This window comes from Gossypium arboreum, chromosome 3, assembly GCF_025698485.1.
Source record: "Gossypium arboreum isolate Shixiya-1 chromosome 3, ASM2569848v2, whole genome shotgun sequence".
NCBI lineage: Eukaryota > Viridiplantae > Streptophyta > Magnoliopsida > Malvales > Malvaceae > Gossypium > Gossypium arboreum.
The window spans coordinates 52,214,429-52,239,974 of record NC_069072.1 but is presented as its reverse complement, the minus strand read 5'-3'; positions in this window follow the sequence as shown (position 1 = coordinate 52,239,974).

Below are 25,546 nucleotides of genomic sequence, written 5' to 3'. Positions count from 1 at the left end.
AAAGTTGAATGGTCTACTACATGTTGGTAATGATTTGAATATATGAGAATATCGTTAACTGAAGCCTTTGAACTGGTTTAGTCTGCATTGAGCAAAGACTTCTCGATTTTCAGTGTTGTGTTTTAAGACAAGAAGGGCAATGTGATAGCTTAAAGTATTTGCTATCATAGAAAAACTTAAGTTGAGATAGTGTAGCTGACTTGAATTGTTAAAGGATGATAAGATAGTTATGGTACGATCTCTGAGAATGAAATTACTAGAGATTTCATATCAGAATTTTTAACAGCTCGATTTAGGGTCTAGACAGAATAGTGGTCTCGGGACCACAAATCTGAACTTGAACAAATTATTTTATAATTTCTTAGATGTTATAGCATGTTTTTAGGAGCGCATGAAAAATTTTGTGAGTTAATTGTGACGTTTGTGAGCCCGATTGTGAAGAAGGGTTAAATCGCATAAAATGCAAATGTCCTTTTTTGATTTCTAAAAGTGCCATATAGTAAGGGAACCTAAATTAGGGGTCTTTAAAGGGCAATTAGGCCCTTTAGGGAGGCATGGCCGGTCATAGGAGATAAGGGTGGTCAATTTTTCAAAATTTGGTAGGTTAGGTGGCTTATTTGGACTAAAATAGGAGAAATTAAAAGAAAGATGATATCATCCCTTTTTTTTCATCTTCTTTATCCACCAAAAATTAGCCATTGAAGGGGGTTTGAAAGCTTAAAAATTTCAGCAACTTTAAGCCTTCAGAAGTAAATGATTTTCCAACCCTTTGTTGAATATTTTTATACTTTTGAGACCTTGAAGCATGAGCTTTCAAATGAGGGTACTATTTTGCAAAATGATTAAGAGTGTAGGGTTTTTCCATGAAGGGGTTTGTAATGTTTGTTGAGTTTTTATGGAAGAAAATAAGTCTTGGGTGTATTATGAACAATTTTTCTGAAAGGTGTTAGCATGAAAACACCTAAAAGGACTATATTGCAAAAGTTGTAAAATAGATGTTAAATATGTGAAAAATAGGGAATTTGGAGTTTCTATAAGAGTAAAAAGGGTTCGGATAGGATTAAGATACGAAGAAATTCGATAAAAATTGATTTTCGGGCTTAGGGTAAAATGATCATTTTGTAAAATTCTAGGGGCGAATTGGTCATTTTACCCAACTATGAATTGTAGAGTGCCTAGATTGATAAAGTGACTAAATAAGTACATTTTTTATTATAGATCAAGAAATACCGAATCCGAACCTAGACCGGGGGAAAACCAAGCAAAGCGACTAAATGACTAGTTGCCACATTTTGTAATCCGAGGTAAGTTGTATGTAAATAATACAGCTGCATTGATAGTATATGCATTTGAATTGCATTGATATTATTATAGTATGAATTTCTTGATTATGGAAATAAGAGAATACGATGAGAATAGAGATAGTAGAATTCCCGAATGAACCTTAGGAAATAAATTGGATATTCATGCCATAACGTTTGGATCACTTGTGTGAGCTAGTGTAAGACATGTCTAGGATATGGCATCGACATTGAGACGAATGCTAGTGTATGACATGTCTGAGACATGCATCGGCCTTGAGATTTAAGCCAGTGTAAGACATGTCTGGGATATGCATCGGCTATGAGATGTGTCAATGTAAGACCATGTCTGGGACATGGCATCGGCACAGATATGCTAGAGCTTGAGTAAGGCCATGTCTGGAACATGGCATCGGCACCTGCACCCATGTTTAAGGCTAAATGAGTATCTGATAATGTCTCAAATGGTTCAACGGTGAAAGTATGACTTCAAGTTAACAAGGAAAGTATAACCGCGTTGTGAGTGGTACAAGTACCTATATGATATGTATGAAATGTGAGCTCAATATATGTTATATGAGGTGTATTGAATATTGATGAGTAAGTTTTGCTTATGCCACTTGTGTATTATGATGCTTGCTGATGGATGATAAAGTTATGTTGTATATTTATTTATGTGCAACTTACTGAGCTTTATGCTTACTCCCTCTCCTTTTTCATTTTCTTATAGTACCGCCTATCTAGCTCAAGGACCAAAGGAAGTCAGAGATATCGATCACATTATCAATCAAACTTTTCGGTATAGTTTGATTTATATTTTTGAATATGGCATGTATAGGGCTTAGACTTTACTAATTTTTGTGTCATTGAGAACTGGCTAAATGTGTTGGCTTGGGTTGGAAACCCTTCATTTTGTATTAAGCCTTGAATGATGGCTATTATTCATTTTGATTTATATGCAAAGATGTTATTTTCATGGATGAGTAAAATGCACAAATGGAATGTTATTTGTTGTGGCTGATTTGGTTGTATGAGATAGCCTTATATTGGTTTTGGTTTGCATTGAGTAGGTTGTGTAAATAAAGGTGGCTAAAAGGCTTGGTAAATAGCCTTATATTGTCTACATGGGTAGAGACACGGGCGTGTGTGACACATGGTCTGCCTTATGGGCGTGTGGTCCGGCCATGTGTTCCCTGCACGTAAAAATTTCAAGTCAGTATGCATGATAGTAAACACACGGGCAGAGACACAGTCGTGTGTCTCAGCCGTGTGAGGAACACCGCCTAGTACACGGGCGTGTGCCTTGGCTGTGTGACATTTTGGGAATGCTGACGTCAAAAATAGAATGTCCATGTTTTTGCACAAGGGATAGGACACGGGCGTGTCATGGCCGTGTGAAGGACACGAGCCAAGGACACGAGCGTGTGCCAGGCCATGTGAAAACCCCTATGGTTGTGCAGTTAGAGTTAATGGCTACACGAGCGTGTTGCCCTTCTACACGGGCGTGTGCCCTGTTCCAGAGCTAAAATTTCTATAGATAGTTTAAGGACTCGGGTTGATCCTGAATAGTTTTCAATGGTCGATTTGGGGCTCGTAGGCCCACAATAAGAAGTTTAAAGTAGAAATTGAAAAGTTCTTAAGTGGACCAAGTCTTGACGATTCAGGGAACGTTTGTGTACATGAGATTGAGTTAGATAATGCCACGTATTTTGCTCCAGCATGGGTTACGAGTATGAGGTGTTACATTTAGTGGTATCAGAGCTATGTTTTAGTCGGTTCTAGGACTAACCTGGTGAGAGTACGAGTCTAGCTATACATGCCATAACTATATATTGATAGTGTGACGACTGCTGACGATTATAAATTGTATTTTCATATAGTAAATGGATCCTGATATAGTTACGGCGGATGATGTGGAGAGTAATGCACTAGCTTTCGCTGAAGGGACCGCACTAGTTGAGAGCGAGCCCGTGGCTATGGGCCAAGACGGAGGGGCTAGAGAAGCCTATCTCCGAATGATGGACACTTTTTACATGGAGTTCGTTCGTGCAAATCCGAACACTCCACCTCTTCCAACTCCTCTGATTCCTCAGTATGCCCCAGTAGCTCCGCATGGTGTAGACTTGATTAGGAGAGAGAAGCCTCCGGTAAACAAGATTAGAAAAGAAGGGCCGAGGAATTCTGGGCTAACTTACATGATGACCCGAAGAAAGTAGAGTTTTGGTTAGAGAATGCCATTAGAGTATTTGACGAACTTTCGTGCATGCCTAAAGAGTGCGTACCAAGAGAGAGAGTACCTTCGAAATTCTTCCAAGAAGAGTTCCGAAAGAAGTATATTAGCCAGAGATTTATAGACTAGAAAAGGAAGGAATTTGTAGAGTTGAAGCAAGGTAGTAAGGCTATGACGGAGTATGAATGTGAATTTGTAAAACTCAGCAAGTATGTACAAGAGTGCGTATCCACAGAAGCTACCATGTGCAAAAGGTTTGAGGGTGGTCTAAATGAGGATATCCGAGTATTTGTTGGCATTTTAGAGCTAAGAGAATTTGTAGTGCTCGTTGAAAGAGCATGCAATGCAGAAGAATTGGTTAAAGAGAGGAGAAAGGTAGCTATTGAGTCACGGGATTCAAGAATAAGACAAATAGGGAAATCGCATCAGTCCTCATCTAAGAAATTTAAGGAATTCTCTACTCGATCGAATGCTTCGGTGGGGTTCACAAACAGGATCAAGAACTAGCAGAACACAGCCTCTAGAGCCCAGGCCACCTCTATTGCAAGTGTCAACAGTGCTTGACGAAATAGGCCAGAATGTTCGCAATGTGGTAAACGCCATTTCGGCGAGTGCCGAGGTAAAGAAAGAGGGTGCTTCAAATGTGGGTCACGGGACCACTTCATCTGAGACTGTCCCAAAATGGAAGAAAAAGAGAGAAAATAAGAAGTGAAGGTGAGTAGAGCTCCATTGAGGAGTAGACCAAAAAAGAACTCTGGAAGCGGGGCTACTAGTAGAGGTGCGCCAAGAGATGTGGCAGTGAGGTCTAAGGGCAGAGCACCTACAAGGACTTATGTTATTCATGCCCGTGAAGAGGCAGAGTCTTCTGACGTGATCATGGGTACCTTTTCTATCCATGATATATCTGTTGTTGCTTTAATTGACCCGGGGTCTACTCACTCTTATATTTGTATGGAATTATTACCTCGTATGAACATGATAGTAGAGTCCACTGAGTTTGTGGTAAAAGTATCCAACTCTTTAGGTAGACATGTGCTAGTGGACCAATAATGTGGGAATTGTCCTTTGACAATTAGAGATTATTGTTTTCCGGCTAACTTGATGTTATTTTCGTTTAATGAATTTGATGTAATCCATAGGATGGATTGGTTAACTTCTCATAGTGTTGTAGTGGATTGTGGGAGAAAAGTGATTGAGTTGAAATGTGAAGACGGAAATATTCTTCAAGTTGGACCAAATGAGTCGGATAATTTGCCTGTAATAGTATCGTCTTTGATTACTGAGATATATTTGAGGAAAGGATATGAGGCTTATCTCGCTTTTGTGATTAATACTCAAGTATCTCAATTGAAGATAGAATCAGTACCAGTGGTTTGTGAGTTTACAGACGTGTTTCCAAAGGAATTACCCGGATTACCTCCAGTGAGGGAAGTTGAGTTTGGAATCGATTTGGTCCTCGGTACGACACCCATCTCGATTGCTCCGTATAGGATGGCTCCTACGGAGTTAAAGGAGTTGAAAACTCAACTATAAGAGTTAACTGACAAGGGCTTTGCGAGATCGAGCTTTTCCCCGAGGGGTGCTCCAGTGCTCTTTGTGAAAAAGAAATATGGGTTGATGAGGTTATGTATCGACTATAGATAGCTCAATAAGGTAACGGTGAAGAACAAGTATCCTTTGCCAAGGATTGATGACCTGTTTGATCAGTTAAAGGGAGCCACTGTATTTTCCAAGATTGACCTAAGGTCAAGATACTACCAGTTAAGGGTGAAAGAGCAAGATGTACCGAAGACTACGTTTCGGACAAGATACGGGCATAATGAGATCCTCGTCATGCCTTTTGGTTTGACTAATACCCCGGAAGTGTTTATGGATTTGATGAGCCGCATTTTTCGGCCGTATCTGGATAAGTTTGTGGTAGTCTTTATCAACGATATATTGATTTACTCGTGTGATGAGATTGAGCATGCAAAGCATTTGAGGACTGTATTACAGACCCTGAGAGACAAACAGTTGTACACCAAGTTCAGTAAGAGCGAATTCTGGCTTAAGGAGGTTGGATTTCTAGGAAACATTGTGTCGGGTGACGGGATTAGAGTAGACCCAAGCAAAGTCTCGGCTATTGTTGAATGGAAACCGCCGAAGAATGTGATTGAGGTCTGAAGCTTTTTGGGTTTGGCCTGATACTATAGGTGGCTTGTAAACAAATTTTCTATGAAAGCTACTTCGATGATGAGACTGTTGCAAAAAGATGTCAAGTTTGAATGGACAGAAAAGTGCCAACAGAGTTTCAAGCAATTAAAGGCTTTGTTGACCAAAGCCCCAGAGTTAGTACAACCGGAGTCGGGTAAGGAATGTGATATATAGTGATGCCTCCTTGAATGGTTTGTGGTGTGTGCTTATGCAAGAAGGCAAGGTTATCGCCTATGCTTCAAGACAACTGAAACCACATGAGAAAAATTACCCGACACACGATCTAGAGTTGGCCACCATCGTGTTCGCATTGAAGATTTAGAGGCACCATTTGTATGGCGAGATATGCCGAGTATTCACTAATCACAAAAGTCTCAAGTATTTAATGACACAGAAGGAATTGAATCTACGACAATGAAGGTGGCTAGAGCTAATAAAGGATTATGAGCTGATAATTAACTATCACCCGAGAAAGGCGAATGTAGTTACCGACGCTTTGAGTAGAAAATCAGTGTTTGCCTTGAGAGCCATAAATCATTTGTAAACGGTATCTAATGATGGTTCAATTCTAGTAGAGTTGAGAGCTAGACTGATATTTCTCTAAGAGATCTGTGAAGCTCAGAAAGGTGATAAGGAGTTGCAAGTGAAGATGGCTCAGTGCGAGATGGGAAAAGAATCGAAATTTCATATTAGTACCGAGGGCTGTATAATGTTCAGAGATAGATTTTGTGTACCCAAGAACGATAAACTTATTCAGGAGATTCTGTGATAGGCACGTAGTAGTTGTTTGTCAGTCCACCAAGGCAGTGTAAAAATGTACAACAATCTGAAGAAAATGTACAAGTGGTCAAGGATGAAAAGAGATATTTCAGAGTTCGTTTCTAAGTGTCTTGTATGTCAGCAAGTGGAGGCTGAACACCAAGTACCTTCGGGTCTACTTTAGCCTATAATGATCCTCGAGTAGAAGTGGAATCGAATCATTATGGATTTTGTGATGGGTTTGCCGGTAACCTCAAAGAAAAAGGATGTTGTTTGGGTTGTTGTGGATAGGTTAACAAAGTCGGCACATTTTATACCAGTATGTACCGACTACTCCCTTGAGAGATTGGTTGAATTGTACGTTTTATAGATTGTGAGACTACACAGGTTGCCCTTGTCGATTGTTTCAGATAGGGAACCAAGATTTACCTCGAGGTTTTGGAAAAAGTTACAAGAGGCTTTGGGAACAAAGTTGAGTTTTAGCATAGTATTTCACCTGCAAACAGATCGCCAGTCGGAAAGAGTGATTTAGATTTTAGAAGACACGTTGCAGTGCTGTGTTCTTAAGTTTCAAGGCAGTTGGGAAAGGTACTTGCCATTGGTTGAATTTGCCTACAACAACAGTTATCAGACAAGTCTAAAAATGGCGCCTTATGAGGCTTTCTATAGGCAAAAGTGTCAAACGTCCTTATTTTGGACGGAGCTTAGAAAGAGTTAGATTCACGGGGTCGATTTAATCAAAGAGACTAAAGAGAAAGTTAAAGTGATTCGTGACTTTTTGAAGGTCACCTTGGATAGACAGAAATCGTACGTGGATTTGAAACGAAAGGAAATTGAGTTTCAAGTCGGCGATAAGGTGTTTTTGAAAGTATCTCCATGGAGAAAAGTCCTCAGATTTGGTAGAAGAGCCAATTTGAGTCCTCGTTTCATAGGACCTTATGAGGTTATCGAGAGAGTAGGACCAGTTGCCTACCAATTGGCTTTGCCACCAGAATTGGAAATGATTTATGACATATTTCATGTGTCCATGCTACGCCTATATAGATCAGACCCTTCGTACGTGATTGCGCTGACAAAGGTTGAGATTTATCCGGACATGGCTTATGGCGAAGAGCAAGTCAAGATATTGGTTCGGGAACTCAAACAGTTAAGAAATAAGAGTGTTACACTCGTAAAAGTTTTATCGCATAGACATGGAGTCGAGGAAGCCACATGGGAACCCGAGGAGTCTATGAGAGATCAGTACTCGAACTTATCCACTGGTAAGATTTTCGGGGACGAAAATCCCTAAGGGGGAGAAATGTAATAGCCCGATTTAGGGCCAGTTGGAATAGTGGCCTTGGGACCACAAATCCGGAGTTGAATAAATTATTTTATAATTTCTTAGATGTTATAGCATGTTTTTAGGAGTGCATGAAAAATTTGGTGAGTTAATTGTGACGTTTGTGAGCCCGATTGTGAAGAAAGACTAAATCGCATAAAATGCAAAAGTCCTATTTTGATTTCTAAAAATGTGAAATAGCTAGGGAACCTAAATTAGGGGCCTTTAAAGGGAAATTAGACCCTTTAGGGAGGCATGGCCGGCCATAAGAGACAAGGGTGGTCAAATTTTCAAAATTTGGTAGGTTAGGTGGCTTATTTTGACTAAAATAGGAGAAATTAAAAGAAAGATGTATCATCCTTCTTTTTTTTTCATTTTTTTCTCCACCAAAAATCAGCCATTGAAGGGGGTTTGAAAGCTTAAAAATTTTAGCAACTTTAAGCCTTTGCAAGTAAGTGATTTTCCAACCTTTTGTTGAATATTTTTGTTCTTTTGAGACCCTTGAAGCATGAGCTTCCAAATGAGGGTACTATTTTTCAAAATAATTAAGAGTTTGGGGTTTTTCCACGTGGGTCTTGTAATTTTTGCTGATTTTTTATGGAAGAAAATAAGTCTTGGGTGTATTATGAACAATTTTTTGTGAAAAGTGTTAGCATGAAAACCCCTAAAAGGACTATATTGCAAAAGTTGTAAAATAGATGTTAAGTATGTGAAATAGTGGGAATTTGGAGTTGCTGTAAGAATAAAATGGGTTCGGCTAGGCTTAAGATATGAAGAAATTTGATAAAAGTCAATTTTCGGGCTTAGGGGTAAAACGGGCATTTTGCAAAAGTCTAGGGGCGAATTGGTCATTTTACCCAATTATGAATTTTAGAGTGCCTATATTGATAAAGTGACTAAATAAGTGCATTTTGTTATTATAGATAAAGAAATTCCGAATCCGAACCTAGACCGGGGGAAAGACAAGCAAAGTGACTAAATCGACTAGTCGCCACATTTTGTAATCCGAGGTAAGTTGTATTTAAATAATACAACTGCATTGATAACATATGTGTTTGAATTGCATTGCAATTATTATAATATGGATTGCTTGATTATGGAAATAAGAGAATACGATGAGAATAGAGATAGTAGAATTCTCGAATGAACCTTAGGAAATAAATCGAATATTCATGCCATGACGTTTGGGTCACTTGAGTTAGCTAGTGTAAGACATGTCTAGGACATGCATCGGCCACATTATGAGAGCCAGTGTAAGACCATGTCTGGGATATGGCATCGACATTGAGACGAATGCTAGTGTATGACATGTCTGAGACATGCATCGGCCTTGAGATTTAAGCCAGTGTAAGACATGTCTGGGATATGCATCGGCTATGAGATGTGTCAGTGTAAGACCATGTCTGGGACATGGCATCGGCACCTGCACCCATGTTTAAGGCTAAATGAGTATCCGATAATGTCCCAAATGGTTCAACGGTGAAAGTATGATTTCAAGTTAACAAGGAAAGTATAACCATGTTGTGAGTGGTACAAGTACCTATATGATATGTATGAAATCTGAGCTCAATATATGCTATATGAGGTGTAGTGAATATTGATGAGTAAGATTTGCTTATGCCACTTGTGTATTATGATGCTTGCTGATGGATGATAAATTTATGTTGTATATTTATTTATGTGCAACTTACTAAGCTTTCTGCTTACTCCCTCTCCTTTTTCATTTTCTTATAGTACTTCCTATCTAGCTCAAGGACCAAAGGAAGTCAGAGATATCGATCACACTATCAATCAAACTTTTCGGTATAGTTTGATTTAAATTTTTGAATATGGCATGTTTAAGGCTTAGACTTTACTAATTTTTGTGTCATTGAGAACTGGCCAAATGAGTTGGCTTGGGTTGGAAACCCTTCATTTTGTTTTAAACCTTGAATGATGGCTATTATTCATTTTGATTTATATGCAAAGATGTTATTTTCATGGATGAGTAAAATGTACAAATGAAATGTTATTTATTGTGGCTGATTTGGTTGTATGAGATAGTCTTATATTGGTTTTGGTTGGCATTGAGCAGGTTGTGTAAATAAAGGTGGCTAAAAGGCTTGGTAAATAGCCTTATATTGTCCACACGGGTAGACAGACGGGCGTGTGTCTAGGCCGTGTGTGACACACGATCTACCTTATGAGCATCTGGTCCAACCGTGTGTCCCTTGCACATAAAAATTTCAAGTCAGTATGCATGATAGTAAACACACGGGTAGAGACACAGTTGTGTGTCTCAGCCGTGTGGGGAACACGGCCTAGCACACGGGTGTGTGCCTTGGCCGTGTGACATTTTGGGAATGCTGGCGTCAGAAATAGAATGTCCATGTTTTTGCATAAAGGCTAGGACACAAGCGTGTTATGGCTGTGTGATGGACACAGGCCAAGGACACAGGCGTGTGCTAGGCCGTGTAAAAACCCCTGTAGGTGTGCATTTAGAATTAATGGCTACACAGGCGTGTTGCCCTTCTACACGGATGTGTGCCCTGTTCCAGAGCCAAATTTTCTATAGATGGTTTAAGGAGCCAGGTTGATCCCGAATAGTTTTCAGTGGTGGATTTGGGGCTCATAGGCCCATAATAAGAAGTTTAAAGTAGAAATTGAAAAGTTCTTAAGTGGACCAAGGCTTTATGACTTGGGAAACGTTTATGTACATGAGATCAAATTAGGTAATGCCTCGTATTCTGCTTCGGCGTGAGTTACAAGTATGGGGTGTTACAAAATTATTCCTATCATTGAAAGAGAAAGATGCCATATGACTTGTTGTTAAGTAATTGATGAATCTGCAAATCATGTCGGTAAGTACTGAATTTCTGCTCATCGACTTATGGGATTAAGTATCTTTGAGATTGTTAAATTTCTTAAAATGCTAGTTTTTTTTAATCGGATTGAGATCCGGGATTTATATCGTGAATTATTAAAAAAGCTAATTAAGGCTTTGAATTTTAATGATGACTAGAGGTCGAACTAGTAAATTGTCGGGCTATATAAAATGACAGAGAACTTAAGGCCATGATGATCGGGCTGCCTACACCATTTGAATCCGAGAGGATTCAAGTATGATATATATATACATATTCTATGACGGTATGGGATCGACCCTTGTATACATGAGTTCTCTGATAGAAGTCAAGCTTCGATTGATGCATCGTATAACACAAAATTGTTCATGACTTTAGTATGAAAAATTAAAGAGCTAAGTCTTAAACATAGCCTGAGTAAAAGTTCTTCATCAATGATTATGAGATAGTGGAGTGTATGTGAAAACAAAACCACTCTTCTGGTACGATTTGGGGACGAAAATCCCTGAAGGGGGAGAGTTGTAATATATTGAATTAGGGCCTAGTCAAAACAGTGGTTTCAGAACCACAAATCCAACACAGTAAAATTTGTTTTTATTATATTTTTATGGTCTACAATTTCACGGGATGATTTCGTGAAAATCTTGTTCGAAAATTTTGACGTTTGGGCACTCAATTTGGTCAAAAGGACTAAATTGTAAAAAGTGAAAAAGTTGAGTTCTACATGTTAGAGGTGTCTAATTGTTATGAAATTTTAAATTGGAGGCCCTTAAATGGTAATTAGAGCATTGGATAAAATTTTGGACAAAAATAGACATGGAATGGGTGAAATAGAATATTTTTAAGTTAGGGGCATTTTGGTAATCTAGTAATTAAAATGAATTAAAAACAAAATTAAGAGCCAATTTTTGTCCATCTTCTACCCCATGGCCGAAACTTGCATGGAGAAGACATAGTTAGGGTCTTTCAAGCTTCCAAGCTCGAATGTAAGTTCGTTCTAGCCCCGTTTTTAATGATTTTTATGTTTTTGAAATCCTCCTAACAAGATCTACTCATTTCTACCGATATTTTGAGCTAAGGTTTGTGTTTAAAAATTTACCCATGGATGACATGCATGTTTTTTGATGTCTAATGGTAGAAAATGAATGCTCGGTGTGTAATAAATGACTTTTACTAAGTGATTTTTGCTGAAATTGTCAAAAAGGACTGTTTTACAAAAGCTACAAAATTTGTCATAAAAGTGTGATTTAGTGGAAATTAGGGGCTGCTATAGTTATGAAAATGATTCAGCTAGGCTTAAAATGTAAGGAAATTGGACAAAAATCATTTTACGAGCCTTGGGGCAAAAGTGCAAATATGTGAAAGTTTAGTGTCAAAATAAAAATTTGTAAAAATTATGATTTTTGGACCCATATGAATAATGTGACTAATTAGTAAGCTAAATGTGATATTATAGATCAAGGAAAATGATATTCGGGCATAGATTGGAAATGAATGAGATTATGGACTAAATTGAAATATATAGCCATGCTCGCATTTGAGGTAAGTTTGTATGTAAATAATATATAGACTCTTTTTATGTTATTATATTTCGTTATTATATGAGATGTGGCTGACTATAGAATGATCATTTGATGTAAATTACAGATAGAAATAGACTATGAATGAATTTATTAAATGTTGAAAAGTGAGGAATTTCCCAGTTGAACCTTCGGAATAGAAATGATACGAATGATCCATTGTGAGAACACATGAGTATGTGCAGGCTACTATGTGTTTAAGATGGTTTTAGGTCACGTGTGTAGTACTAAGTGCAGGCTAGTACGTGTACCAGCTAGTTAGGTTGCATGTGTAGTACTAAGTGCAGGCTACTATGCGTACCCGACAACTTCAATCACGTGTGTAGTACTAAGTGCAGGCTACTACATGTATCAGATGGTTAGGTCACTTGTGTAGTACTAAGTGCAGGCTACTACCTGTATCGGATTGTTGGTCGCATGTGTAGTACTAAGTGCATGCTACTATGCGTACCAGATAGCTTCAGTTACATGGGTGGTAATATGTGCAGGCAATCTTGTATCTATTATTATTTTGATGAGTTCAACGGGAAATCGACTAAGTGAAAATACATGTGAATATGGCCATGTGATGAATAAGTGTAGGTATATGTTTGTGGAAATATATGAGCAATGTGCTGGATAGTTGAGCGAACTTTCGGTAAGATGGAATGGAGTAAGTGAAATTATGTAAGAGTGAAATTTGTAATAAAACAGTTTTGGACAGCAGCAGCTGTGTAACTTTGAAAAATCACCAAAAATTTTGGAAATTGAATTAGAGACTGAATAAGATATAGATTAAATCTTAATGAATCTAGTTTCACATAGAATAAATGGTGTAAGCAAAAGAATTTCATATTATGAGATATTTGAACTTTTGTAAGACAGAGTCAGAGTGATTTCAAGTTCCCCTATCTCAAATTTGGAAAATCACTAAAAATTATAAAAAAAATGATTATAGGCTGGGATTTATATTACTAAATCCTTAATGAGTCTATTTTATTTAGAAACATACAGGAGCACTAATTGAAATCTGTACTATGAGATAATCAATTTTTAGTAAAGAAAGGTTGAAGCTGTCAAATAGCAGAATAGGGGAATTTTAAAGAATAAAATGTACTTATTGGATAGACGAAAAATTCTGGAAATTTTATGGTAAGAATATATATTTGTCTAGTTTCATGAAAATTTTATGGATCTTAATTTGGAGTTCTTTAGCTTTAGATATAAATAATTTAGTAACTATGGCACGGGAAAACAACATGACCAGAAAGTAAGTAAAAGTGTAATGATGATTATATTTTCATGGAATCATGTTGATAATTTGCTTATTATTTTCATATGCAATTACTAAGCTTTAAGCTTACTCCCCCCTTTCCATTTCTTTAGTGTTGACAGGTTAGCTTGGGGTTGGAGATCGTCGGAGATCGTCGAAGACAACCTCACACTATCAAGCTACCTTCTTTGGAGTATTGATGAATCTTAATGTGTTCAAGTAAGTGGCATGTATAGGGACTTAGTTTTATGATAGATGCTGTTATGATTAGACATATGTATTGGCTTATATTGATTCATTGTATATAGTCATGAGATGTGGCTTATTATGATTGTGTCTTGTAAGCCTAATTATCCATGATAAGTTCTAATGCTTGTGATGCGATGATGTGTTTATGCTTGTAGGATATGTATGGTTGGTATTATGACATATATGCATGATGGGTGCTTCTTGACCAATCGAAATGGTCATAGCCACGTGGTAAATGTATCATATGGAAATAAGTTGATAATGTTTGAACATGAATACTTGATGTTGATTGAAGCTACTTGATAAATTGACGGTTATGAAAGTTTGGTAAAAGTGGTCATCAAATGACAAGGTCAATGAATATAGAATTGTTGTGTCTAGGTTTGATATTATATGAGTACATGTAATAAGTGAATGATAGCATGTTAAAGTTAAGAATATACCTTAGTGAAGTATGTTAAATCATTAAAATGATGACATGATGTATATCTTTGATGTGTGTAAAGATGTGAGGGATTAATGGTAACAAAAGGCTTGGAAAATAGCCTAAGTACTAGTCACACGGGCAGAGACACGGCCATGTGTCTCAATCGTGGGGAGGACACGGCCTAGCACACGAGCGTGTGGCCTGGCCGTGTGGTTCAATTTGTTTTGCTGACCTCATAAACAGAGAGTTACACAGCCTGAGGACACGGGCGTGTGACCTTCTTTTAGGAAAATTTTTCTAAGTTGGCGTGTGACCTTCTTTTAGGAAAATTTTTCTATGTTTCCCTAAAACTTTCTAAAGTTATTGATTTAGTCCCAAACTGCCTTTAATGCATGTTTAGAGCCTGGTAGCTCGTGTAAAGGACATTATGCATGTGATTGAATATTTTTAATTTACATGAAATTTTATGGCCTGGTTTTGCATGTTTGTGAATGTTTAAGTCCAGTAATGCTTCAAACCCTGTCCTAGTGTTGGATACAGGTAAGGGGTGTTACAGGGACTAAACTGATAATATTAGAAACTTTTAAAACAATTAGAAAATTTTTGCATAAAATAGGGGACACATGCCCATGTGGCCCGACCGTGTGTCTCACATGGCCAAAGACACGCCCATGTCATAGGCCGTGTGGACATTCAAAATGGGAGCACATGGCTATGTCCCAGCCTATGTTTGACCCCGTGGAACTCTCTGACTTAGGTCACACAGCCAAGACACACGCCCATGTCGCTAACCCGTGTGCCCAAAAAATGGCCACACATGCCTGTGTACCAGGCCGTGTGCTAGGCCTTGCCAAACCTATAGGGTATACTGACATTGGCCACATGGCCTAGCACACGACAAATCACACGCCCGCGTGCTATGCCATGTGAAGCATATTGACTTGAATTTTAATTTAACACCAAGGGACACACTGCCATGTAACATAACCGTATGTCACACACGGGTGAGACACACGCCCATCTCTCTGCCCATGTGGACAAAAATAGGCTATTTACTAAGCCATTTTGCCACCCAAATTTATGCACACTTACATAATTAAAATTACACATAATCATAGCATATATGGGCATCCAATTCAAGCACAACTAAGACTAAAACATACCAATTCAAAGCATACAATTCTCACAATCTCAAAATACCCAATTTGACACTTTCAATTGTGCACAACTTTACCTAAAATCACATGTCTATCATAACTCTTAATTCATTCATAAAGTACTCAATATACCAATCCACAATAAGGCATACACAAAGCAATTTGCTACCTTCACTACCATATCTCATCTAGGCATTCAATAAGCAAAAATAATCCTCATAGCATAAGCCATTTATACATATATACACATCACCACATCAACCAAAATAAGCCAACTTTATGGCTATATACAAACCAAAATATTTAACATTTACAAGCAATTTTAAATTAACAAAATCATTATCAACTCATAACCAAAATATCCATAAATCCTATACATGCCATGTAACCAAAGGATAAGCTCAAAAGTACCAAAGTGATAGTAGGATAGTGTGATGAAGTCTCTGACAATCCCCGAATCTGAGCTAGCTTTGGAATCACTGTAAAACACGGTAAAATAAACAAAGTAAGGTATAAAGCTTAGTAAGCTCGTATGAAAATAATAAGCAAGTCTCACCATTCAGTTACCATTCAAATTAAAAGACATATTATGCAACAATACATTAATCTCAAGCTATCATGAATCTAACCACATACTTGATCATACACTCACAACTTCCTTAGACTCATTCGTTGAATAGTTTTCTGTACATACCTGTATCGATATTTCTCATCATTTCACATCTTCAATATACCTGTTGAACCATTCAGAATAAAAGTTAGATACTCGGGAGTCTTCCACCCTAGGTGCCAATGTCATGGCTTGAAGCCAACTCAATGTATCTCGTACCCAAAGTGCCAATATCATGGCCCAAAACCAAATCAATGTAACTCGCACCCGAAGTGCCAATATCATGGCCCGAAGCCAACTCAATGTATTCCCTAATGATATGTCATTTGTATCCTAATCTTTTCCTAAGGTTCAACCGAGATTTCCACTGCCGAATCTTCGTCGAATGTATCAACAAATTCGTAATTCATAATTCATGCAATATTAAAACATTTAAAATACAAATATAGCAATGCTTATTAATACAAACTTACCTCGGACGCAAAAATGGCTAAATAGATCGATTAGTCGAGTACTTTGTCTTTCCCCCTATCTAGATCCAAATTTCACTTTTCTTGATCTATATGTAATCAAAACCAGCTTATTTAACTATTTCTCTATTCAATTTTGTCCAAAATTCACATTAAGGCATTTTTACACATATGCCCCTAATGTTTCACATTTTTTACAATTTAGTCCTTATTTCATAAAATCACAAATTCATGCAATTTAATACCAACCCCTACTAGCCAAATTTCCCTAGTGCACATATTAGTCCATATTTTTCATTTATTTCACAATTTAACCATAGTTTCTACATTTCACAATTTAATCCTAATTTGCATTTTCGCTAAAAATCACTTAACAAAACTTGTATAACTATTATCAAACATTCATAATCAATCATTAAACATCAAAATACTCATGTATCCATCAATGGAAAAACTCTAAACCTTTAACAGTTTTGCAAAATAGTCCCTGGGCTGCTAGATTAATCTACAACGATCACAAAAACCTAGAAATCAATAAAAACCGTGTCAAAAATGACTTACATGCACAAGAAGCTTTAGTCGAACCTTAAAACAAAAAAATGGAGTTTCTTCTCTTCTATTTTCGATGGAAAAATTCATTAAAGAAGATGACAGTTTGTTTTTAATTACTTTATTTTGTTTAATTTATTAAATTACAACATTAACCCTTTTAATTAACTATATAAAACACTTAATATATGACTATCTTTGTCCATTTAATTTATAAATGGGTTAATTACTACTTAAGGACATTTACTTTTAAGTTCTATAGCTATTAAGCACCTTTAGCTAATAGAACTCCACTTTTACACTTTACGTGATTTAGTCTTTTTTACCAAATTGAGCACTCAAATAATAAAATTTCTTAACGAAATTTTCACAGAAACATACTATCATGCTATAAATATTAAAATAATAATAAGATAATTATTTCAATCTCAAATTTGTGGTCCCAAAACCACTGTTCTGATTTGACTGAAAACGGACTGTTACATAGGGTGTTATATTCACGAGTCGAATTTGCTACCTTCGCAAAACTTTGACCATGCAATCAAGGATCTGTATCGGTTCCTCTCAAGTGATAAATCTTAACGAACCTGAATCTCCTTAACCAAAATTATATTATAAAGGTCAGATCAGATTGTCTCAACATGGACACATGGAAAACGTCGTGAATACGATCCAACTCTGGAGGTAACTCTAGCTGATATACCACTGGTTCAACTCTCTTAATGATGCAATAAGGTCCAATGAATCTTGGACTCAACTTTCCCTTGCGGCAAAACCTTAACACTTTCTTCCAAGATGAAACCTTAAGGAAGGCTCGATCACCAATATTGAACTCTATATCCTTCCTCTTCAAGTCAGAACAAGACTTATGTAGATCCGATGTCGCTCTTAAACGATCTTAGATAATCTTCATAGTATTCTTATTCTCTTGCACTAAATTTGATCCTACAACACAGAGGTTTCCTACACTTACGTCCATAAATAGCTTTATAAGGAGCCATCTGAATGCTCGAATGGAAGCTATTATTATACGTAAATTCATCAAGTGACAGATGTTCCTCCCAACTTCCTCAAAAATCAATCATGCAACCTCCCAACATATCTTTGAGAATCTGGATAACCCTTTTAGATTCTCCATCAGACTACAGATGAAAAGTTGTACTATAGTTCAACCTCATACCAAGAGCCTCATGTAGTTTTTTCCAAAATCGAGACATGAAATGAAGATCCCGATCAGAAATGATAGAACTCGGTACCCTATGTAATCTCAAAATCTCAAATATAAACAACTTCACCAAACTAGGTAATGAGTAGTCAGTACGCACTGGCGAAAAGTGGGCGAACTTAGTCATCAGTCAACAATCACCTATATGGAGTCGTTCTTAAAAGGCGTCAAAGGTAGTCAACTAACAAAGTTCATAGTTTCACTCTTCCATCTCCATTGAGGAATTTGAACAAGCTAGAGCAAACCATAAGGGAATTGGTTCTTGGTATTGACTTGTTGGCAAGTCAAGCATTTTGCCATAAAAATAGTCACATTATGCTTCAGTCCCAACCACCAATACTACTTACAAAGATCCTAATACATCTTAATCCTTTCAGGATGCATAGCTTAAGGACTATTATTGTGACAGCCCAAAATTGACCCTAGCAGGGAAGTGGTTTCGGGACCGCTAAACCGAGTCACCGAAATGTTTGAATGTAATATTTATTGTCTAGAATATGTATTTATGAATGTGTGAAAATTTCAAGCTTTGATTTAGTCGATTGCATGTGAATTCAGTTATTAGGACTAGTGTGACACTTTTGAAATGTGATAGGCTAATCTATAAGGACCTAATAGTGCATGTAATCAAAGGGGAGGACTTGCATGTCAAATTTCCCCCCCTAATAGCTAGTGGCCGGCCATAACAAGGGATTATGGGCAAAACATGTCATGAAACATGTTGTGTAAGTGTTTTATGTTGGAATAAATAAAATAAGGTGTATGGGTAATAAAAAAATGAAAAAAAAAATGTGTGTGTGAAGGCTTCTCCCCCTCCCCATTGCCGTGAAGGTAAGAGAGAAAATAAAAAAAAAAATTTTCATCCTTTTCATTCTCTCTTGGCCGAAAATTCTAAGGAAGAAGAGGGATTTCTTGCTTCATGTTTGGTTTGGAAGAGGATTAGGAAGAGGTTTGGCCATACTTGTATCAAGATTAAGGTATGTTTGATGTTGTGCCATGAGATTCATGCATGTTTTTGGTTGCTAACTTGATGTTCTTATTAGCCCATGGTTCAAATCCTTGCTATGTCATGGGAGTGGTATTCGGCCAAGGTGGATTTTGTGTTAATGCCATTGCATGTTGAATATGAAGCTTGCTAATGATACATGTGATGGTGGATTGAGGACTCTTGGATTTTCTTTTAGCATTTTTTTTTGAGTGAGACATTAAGTTCTTTGTTTAACCATGACCAAAATTGAAACGGTATGGTGTTGTGGTGTATTCGGCCATGGTATATCCATAAGCATGATTTATGCATATTGCATGGTAGGTAAGATTTGAGCTTTGGATATATGTTTATATTTGGTTATAAGCAACTTGAGATTCGGCCCTTGCACCTACATATATATATGTTTGCACATGATGTATTGGTATGACATATATACTATCTCAAGGTATATATTTACATATGATGATGTTCCGGTTATGGAGTAAATGATAGATGTGTATTGAGCTACAATATGTAATGCATTAGTTAGTAAAATGTATGCCATTCATGTGTGGTATTAAACATGTAATTGGCCTCAACATCAACATGCATATTCGGCCACATGATTGAGTACATAGGTTGATGTGTTGTTCGGCCATAAGTAAGCATGTTGAAGGCTTTATCTTGACTTAGAAAATTTGGCTAAGGAGAGTACTAACAAATGTGTTGAGTTTGATTCATGATTTCCGTACATATGTGACTTTAATGTCTAATGAAAATATGTGGGCTAAGTACCTTGAATTCCTCTTTCGATGCTCAAATGATTAAATCAACTTATTTGTTAAATTAAGCTCAAGAGCAAAGGGGAGCTAAATCCGATAAAGGGAAAGAAAAAGTGGTCGAATAGCCAGTTAAATCGTTCGACAACATCCGAGGTAAGTTCTTGAGTAATAGAGCTTAAATTATGATTTGATTAGATCATGTTTTAAGCAAATCAAATCATGCTCTTTGTGTGTGGCTATTGAGCGAAATTGTAAATATGATAAGTGTCTTGTGTTTGAGCTTTGGTAATGAGAATGTAATAAGAATGCGTATTGATTTGTTGATATATGTGCTTGGTTATTCGAATGGTATCCGGGCTAAGTCCCGAATGCTTTTGTGCTAAGTGACTAAATCCGGGTCAACTCCCAAAGGCATTTGTGCGAGTTACCAAAACCGGGTTAAGTCCCGAAGGCATTTGTGCGAGTTACCAAAACCGGGTTAAGTCCCGAAGGCATTCGTGCGAGTTACTAAATCCGGGCTAATTCCCGAAGGCAATTGTGCGAATCACTATAACCGGGCTATGTCCCAAAGACAATCGAGCGAGTCGCTACATTCGGTTAAATTCCGAAGGTACGTGATTCGGGAATGAGCAATCTTGCTGTAAAAATTTCAGTTAATACGCTTGCAAAAATTCCAGCAATGAGGTATGTTCGTATGTGCTTGAATTAGTTGAGCCCTTACAAATAAGTTTTCGCTCAGTTGATAAACGAGCTACCGGCCTTTGGCTAAGTTGATCTTTTGTGTATGAACATAAGGGTTGGTAATGTGAAGTAAGTATGATATTGAGAATGTGTGCATATGAAATTATCTGTTTAGCTATATGAATGCTATGCTTTTGTTGTGCTGGAAACCCTTGCTCAAAACTTACTAAGCATAAATTGCTTACTCCGTTTCTTTGTTCTCTGTTTTATAGATTTTGGCTCGTCAACTATCAGACTCGGGATTTTTGGAAGTCAAAGTCTCCCACACTATCAAAGCCCCCTTTTGGTACAAATTTTGGTTGAACATTGAAATGGCATGTATCGGACTACTCTTTCGTTTGTTGGTCATAGACCCTTTGATTTTGTATAAATTGGGTAGCCATGCGAAAATGGCTTATATACACTTTGGCATGGTATCATAATCATTTTGTATGTTGTTCATTAAGAGATGTGGAAATGTTTGGAATCGATTAGCCCTTGGAATGGTTAACCGTGATCATCTTTTGTGCCATGTATGCTAAAAGGGCTAGTTGAAACAAGGAAATTATGAAGTAGGTAAAATCTACCTTAAAGACAGAGGTTGACAGCTGCAGTGATGTGAATGTGAAAAATCAATAAAAATAGTAGGGATGGAATTAAATAGTGATTAAATTATGTAAATTAACCTTGATGAATCTACTTTCATATGGAAGAAACGAAATGGTCATATGAGTTATACGTTAAGAGATATTTAGGTTTTCGTGGGACAGGGCCAGAACGGTTTATGGATTCCCTGTTCCGAATTTTGAAATTCATTGTAAATTACCCAGAGACAATTAGAAGTCATTCCTTATATTTATAGATTCCCCTTTGAGTCTAGTTTCATTAGAAACAAACAGCATGAGTATTGAAGCTCTGTACAGGGAGATATCCAAGTCGTAAGACATGAAGGTCAGAGTAGTCGAACCCAGAATCAGGGGAGACTTTAACTAATAAAATGTACCAATTGGCCCGACCAAAAATTCTAGAAATAAATCCACTGATGGATATATGAGTCTAATTTCAGGGAAAAATTACGAAACTGATTTTCGAGCTTTGAAACTCAAGATATGATTTTTAAGGCGACAGTGGACGCAAAGAACAAACTTGTCTGGAAATTTCTAAATAGATGTGAAAATAATTAAGTTAAGTCTGTGCACCTTGTGTTCGATTCCAGAACGGACTCAGTGCACGGGTGTTACAATTTTATTGGTATCGAGCTACGGTTTAGTCGATTCTAGGACTACCGTAATGCGTTTGGGTCTAGCTATACATGCCATTATTATGTGATTATTTGATAGTGTGGTGATTTCGACATTTGAATTTGTGTTTATTCATAGTAATGGATCCCGATCCCAACCGAAGCGATAGCGATGATGTGGAGAGTGTGGTGCTGCTCCGACAAGGGACAGCGCCGGACTCTCAACCTATTGCTAGCAATCCGAATGATGAGGCTAGGCAAGCTTTTTATAGTGTGATGAATGATTGGTTCAACCAATACATTCGAACTAATACTATTGTTCCACAACCTCCATTCCCAACAAACACAACCCCAAGACCTACAATGCCTCCCAGAATCGACCAAATAAGGTCAAATAAGCCCCGATTGATAGAATCGGAAACATGGGGCTACTTAATTTAAAGCTACGGATAGCGACGATGCCGAGCAAGCTGAATTTTGGTTGGACAACACTATCCGGGTACTCAATGAGCTATCTTGTACACCGATGAATGCCTAAAGTGTACTATCTCCTTGCTACGCGATTCCGCCTACTATTGGTGGAGTACTCTGACTTCTGTTGTGCCCGAGAGCAAGTAACTTGGGAGTTTTCCAAACCGAGTTTCGGAAAAAGTATATCATCGAGATTTGTTGATCAAAACGGAAGGAATTTCTTGAGCTTAAGCAAGGTTCTATGTCGATTCATCGATTACGAGCGAAAATTTGTTAGACTTAGTAGATACGCCGGAATGTGTTTCGTCCGAGGTTGTCATGTGTAAATGCTTCGAGGATGGGCTTAATGAAGATATAAAAATGTTCGTTGGCATTCTTGAAATACGAGAGTTTGTAGTACTTGTCGAGCGAGCTTGTAAAGCCGAAGAGCTTAGAAAAGAAAAACAAAAAGTTGATGTGGGAATTGGAGAGTTTCGTAAAAGATCCTCGGAAAGTCTCTTCAACAGCATCGAAGAAATTTCGTGATGATGTGGGCGGTCTAGAGGCACTTCGGCCTTTATAGACGAGATCGTGATCGACCCACAATGGGTACACGAGGCACTTTTGCCGCCGATGTTGGGAATGAACGTCGAGACGAACGAGTGTCGAGATTGTGGCAAATGGCATTCGTAAGTTGTAGATTCCATGACCGCCCTGTTACAAGTGCGGATCAGTTGACCACTTCATTAAAGATTGCCCGAGGTTGCTTGAATGTAATGTAAATCGAGTGGGAAACCGGCGCTACCATCGCTCGGGGTAGACCATCTAGAAATATGGGCAATGCTAGTGGTGGTCGAGAGGATCTAGAGATGCTACGACCAGATCCGAGGCTCGCGCTCTGCTAGGGCTTATGCCATACGCGCGCACGCGAGGATGCTTCCTCGCCGATGTTATTACCGGTACTTTCACTCTCTTTGATACTAATGTGATTGCTTTAATTGACCTCGGTTCTACTCACTCTTATATATCTGAAACCTTAGCATCCAAGAAGACTTTACCTATTGAGTCTCATCGAGTTCATAATTCGGTGTCAAATCCTTGGGTCGTTACGTCTTTGGTCGACAAAGTGTGTAAGAAATGTCCCCTAGTAATTCGAGGTTCCTGTTTTTCGGCAGACTTAATGCTTTTGCCGTTCGATGATTTTGATGTTATTCTTGGGTTGGATTGGTTGACCGTGCATGATGCGGTTGTGAATTGCAAAAGCAAGACTATTGATTTGAGGTGCGCAAATAACGAGATGATCCGAGTTGAGTCTACGGACTTAAAGGGGTTGCCAACTATAATATCATCAATGTTGGCCCAGAAATATGTAAGAAAGGGGTGCGAAGCATACCTTGCGTATGTACTTGATGATAAGGAGTTAGAAATAAAACCCGAATCCGTGTCGGTGGTTTGTGAATACCCGGATGTTTTCCCCGAAGAATTATCGGGTTTGCCACCTGTTCGGGAGATAGAGTTTGGTATTGAGCTTGTACCTGGGACTACACCGATTTCGATAGCTCCGTATCGTATGGCACCAACTGAGTTAAAAGAGTTGAAAGCTCGGTTGCAAGAATTGACGGATAGAGGTTTCGCTCGACCAAGTTTCTCACCTTGGGTGCACCAAGATTGTTTGTGAAAAGAAGGACGGAACCATAAGGTTGTGTATTGACTATCGTCAGCTGAATAAAGTGACGATAAAGAATAAATATTCATTACCGCGTATTGATGATTTGTTTGATCAACTAAAGGGAGCCTCAGTGTTTTCAAAGATAGATTTGAGATCGGGTTATTATCGATTCATGGATTCGAGATTCTGGACGCACTCCAAAACCGCTTTCGAACGAGGTACGGTCACTACGAGTTCTTAGTGATGCCGTTCGGGCTCACTAATGCCCTCGCGGTATTTATGGATTTGATGAATCGGATTTTCGACAAGATTTGGACCGGTTCGTAGTTGTGTTCATTGATGACATCTTGGTCTATTCAAGAGATGAGACCGAACATCTTGAACACCGAGATTAGTGTTGCAAATACTACGGATAAGCAATTATATGCTAAGTTCAAGAAGTGTGAGTTCGGTTAAGGGAGGTTAGCTTCTTGGGTCATGTGGTATCTCGATCGGTATTCGAGTCGACCCGAGCAAAATTTCAGCCATACTTAACTGGAAGCCTCCGAGAAATATTACTGAGGTTCGGAGCTTTTTAAGACTTGGCGGTTACTACCGACGGTTTGTGAAAGGTTTCTCGATGATAGCCACACCCATGACGAAGCTACTTCAAAAAGATGTTAAGTTCGAATTGTTGGAAAAATGTCAGAAAAGTTTTGATCAACTAAAAACTTATTTGACGGAAGCTCTAATTCTAATGCAGCCCGAATCAGGCAAAGAGTTTGTCATCTATAGTGACGCCTCCCTACTTGGGTTGGGTTGCGTATTGATGCAAGAAGGTCGAGTTGTGGCCTATGCTTCGAGACAATTAAAGCCACATGAGAAAAATTATCTGACCCATGATCTCGAACTAGCCGCCATCGTATTTGCTTTGAAAATATGGCGACATTATTTGTTTGGTGAGAAGTGCCATGTATTTTCGGATCACAAAAGTCTCAAATATTTGATGACTCAGCGAGACTTGAATCTGCGACAAAGGCGTTGGCTTGAGTTGTTGAAAGATTATGAGCTTGTCATTAATTATCACCGGGAAAGGCTAATGTGGTTGCGGACGCCTTAAGCCGAAATCACCGTCACTGGCGAAGCGATGAATGTACACTTGTCCGTTTCTACCCGACAATGTGTTAGTAGTGAATTAAAAGCCAAACCGATATTGATTCATCAAATTCGTGAAGCTCAGAAGTCGATGATGAATTGGTTGCAAAACGGTGAGTGTGTTCAACAAGGAATCGGAGTTTCAAATCGATGATGATGATTGTTTGAGGTTCAGAAGTCGTTTGTGTGTTCCAAGGAATTCGGAACTCATTTCGGTGATTCTGAACGAAGCCCATTGTAGCCGAATGTCAATTCACCCGGGGAGTACGAAGATGTACAACGATTTGAAACGTCGATTTTGGTGGCATGGTATGAAACGAGACATCTCCGACTTTGGTTCGAGATGTTTAATATGTCAACAAGTGAAAGCGGAACATTAAGTGCCTTCAGGATTACTTCAGCCGATCAAGATACCTGA